The sequence below is a fragment of the Salvelinus fontinalis genome, chromosome 6 (assembly GCF_029448725.1).
Source record: "Salvelinus fontinalis isolate EN_2023a chromosome 6, ASM2944872v1, whole genome shotgun sequence".
Lineage (NCBI taxonomy): Eukaryota > Metazoa > Chordata > Actinopteri > Salmoniformes > Salmonidae > Salvelinus > Salvelinus fontinalis.
Genome location: NC_074670.1, coordinates 31,421,631 through 31,425,249, shown reverse-complemented (window position 1 = coordinate 31,425,249; position 3,619 = coordinate 31,421,631).

Here is a 3,619-nt window from a genome sequence, read left to right as displayed (position 1 = left end):
CCTATATAATCTAATGAGACATTTCATTAATGAGTCAATTATTGGTTTGAATAGTTTTGTAACACATTCATATACTACCTACTACATTGACAAGCAATTTACAGATGCACTTTTACCACAACAAACCATTATCATCTCCCTCTAAAACAGCTAGACTGCAGACAGGACTACTAAATCTGGCTGTTTACTTAGAAAAAATATTCTGTGACTCATTTCCCACCACAACCAAAACCACTTTGAGACCTCAGGTATACTGTTCAATATTGCCTCGGACCGAATGCCCAAGGAGGGAGTAGGTGTGTGATTTCGTAACCAAATATCCTATGAGTGTCATTGAATACACAACATGATTAAACCTCCTCCAGTACGCCCACAACCAGTACGGAATGAAACAGGGAGGGACCTACCTGAATTTGTCCAATAGAAACTGTTTGGACTAATGATTACACCCCTGATGTTCTCCTCCGTTGATCATGAATCCTTTGACAATGAGATTGACGTGGTCACACCATACACAAACACAGACTCCTTCAGTCAGAAGGGCCTGTAGAAGGCCTGGGCCCAGAACTTGGCCCAAACTCATTTGACATGTTGTAGCAGATCCAGGAAGACAACAATGCATGTCCATTTCTCGTGCTTTTGTCAAAAATGTGTCCTTTATACACACTGTACAAGGCCAATATACTGTATAGCCATTATACATGAGGCCAAAGCTTTGTTACGTTGGTGGCAGAAGTGGAATCGTGACCATGACAACCATCACTCCTGAAGTCCTTTGAAGGACTAGTTAGTGAGTCAGTGTTGACATGCTTTTCAATAGGGGAGGGTTGTGTAACAACTCTGCAACCCACCACCCAATGGATCCTGCTCCAGACCAGGTTTACAACCCTTTTGAGTCCCTACAGTACTATACTGTAGGTCAGGTCTCCATGATGATACTGATTGGTGTATCACAAAGCACACACCCCTGCCTCACAACTCTCCATATACCGTTATCCCTGTACTACAGATCACATACCTCAGTAAGCACCCACAATGACTCACATGGGTTTACATGGCAAGTTGGTGATTAACACCCAGATAGATGGCGTAGGGTTTCTACAGAAGAAGGGACTTTGGCGCAACAACAATTTCTCACTTTCACCAACTGTTGCTGTGATGTTCTGTGTCGAGTGGTCAGAATAACAAGACCAGAGTAAACAATCACTTAGTCAAAAAATAACATGCTTCTTCACAATAGCTAAGTCAAGACTCTCTCTCTCTCTCTCTTTAGTCGTCTTGTTACTGTTGCTCACTGGAGCTAATTGACAAGGACGGGCGAAGGGTGATTGTCGGTGGTGTGCTTCACACATCTTTGCACTCGTTAACAAGACATCCATTTAATCAAATTTGATCTGTTTGACGGAGACAAAGTAACTCTTTGAAAGTGGAAGTTTTTACTGAATTACATTGATTTTTGATTTACTGTATTTCTATAGAAATTACAGTTCCCCAATTATCTGCAACAGCTTCACTCTTGCTGATCCTGGCTTTACAGTCATTTGCTTCATACTGAGGTGGACAGACATACATTATTTGCCAGTTACCTGTCAAGTCAGATCAGTGTGATGGACAGAAAACAGGCATCATTTAAAATGTGTGGGGATGGTTGTACTGTTGTAGGTAAAGTACAACATTCCCTTGCCATTGTACCTCTTATGTTCAGTTAGCTATGATTCATCATTGTGAAGCACTGCTGATTACACAATCATAGTCACTATTACTATTATGTTTATTAATGGTCAAAACATTCTTTTACAAGTTCGTTCCATTGTATTTCTGTCAGTAAAAACGTCGTTAAGATCATAATTGCATAGCTGAAGCTTTTCTGACAGCTTTTTGTATTGTTTTCTAGGCCTCTGTCTTTTGAAATGTATCTGACATATTATTGAAGTGACTTTTGTGGGACCCCAACGGGTAACTTCCCCATGTATGTTCATGCATTTCCTATCACAAAAATAAATGAGGAAGTTGCCCGTTGGGGTCTCACAATAAAAGTCACTTCTAAAGTAAAGCATTTCCTATTACAGCCATCACTATTCAAACAATGCACCTCTGTTTCCGATGCAGGGTAGTTCATCACATACCCCACCGTGGAGAGACAAGGCAGGCTAACTGAGCACAGGTGTTTAGTTGTTACAACAGTAAGGCTATTAATACATGTGGAGTGAAACAATGTGGCTTTGTAGAATGAAACATGGAACACATACAGCTGCTTTTAAAAACTGCTTTTCCACCTCTATTCATTTGAATCAGTTTCTCATACAAAGCAGTATGAATAAGGTACTCAGATAGAAAATGAAAATGAGTTTTAAATATCGCATTTTGTTGCGCCCCTATGTCAAAAAGAAAGTAGAAAAGGAGAACGCCAGGAGAAGGCATTCCAACATCCCCCAGCTCAAAACCGCTGCAATAGAGGATGTATAGCATGTGTGGCATAAACTGTCTAACACACCAGCCTTCTGCGGTAATGTCAATTTCTATTCTCAGTAGGAACACTGTCCCTAGTAGAAGACTGCGACAGTAGGCTACATGCGTCCAGTTTAAGCGTCTGCCAGTAGAAAGTGCCCTGCAGCTTTCGAAGTTACAGCATCAGGACCAGCAATCGCTCCCATCTGTAAGAGAGCAGTCACACACAAGCAGTTCTCACTTTTACACCGAATACCCCACTCAACAGTTGTCTGTGCATTTATTGAATGTTGTTCACAGACAAAGTGGTCTAGCTCCCCGCTGATCACACCACCCAACCGGACCTGAGCAAGTACATCTTGTTTTCTTAGTGGCGTGTTAAACTGTCACATCCCACTGGCGGCTAGCTTAATCGATACCTCTTTTCTCTTCCTCCACCCAGTCTTTGGTTGTCGACCTTCCAGTCTTTAGAGTCCGGATGGACATCAGTGCAGATGGCTCCCAGTCTGATTGTCTGTTGTTTCCTCAGCTTGATGTCGTAGGTTTTATGCAATCAATACTGCTTTTCTGAAGATGTTGTACACAATTTTTTTTGCCATGCTGGGGCTGAATCCCCCCCCCCCCCAGCTTGGACTATTAGGTTTAGTTTGGTCCCAGTCAATATCCTTGACATCATTTGAGTAAGAAAAATCTTAAGATGTATAACTACCACAAGTTTATACTGGCCTGAAAAAGGGGGCTATCTATATGCAACCATATGGAACATTATCACAAAAATCTAAAGTATCAACGTACAAATACTAAACCTTCCTATTTTCTCAATGGGATTTCAAAACAATTATTTGCTGTGAAGTCTCAGTAAAAACTCAATAGCACTTAAACTTATCCAGACAGAAGTCAAAATTGCAACAACTGGGTCATAATCCAGGCCAGGTTGCAGCCCTCTGCGGTTTCCATGGGAACTGTACAGTGGAGATTAGCCAGGGGCTGTAGTGAGCAGGACTTGGGCTGGATGGTGTATCAGAGGGACTTGGGCTGGATGGTGTATCAGAGGGACTTGGGCTGGATGGTGTATCAGAGGGATTTGGAGGCATTTAACAAACTTCAACCTGAACGTTTTGATAGACCTGTACCTGCGGGGAGATGGACAGTAAAATATTCCTATTCCAGA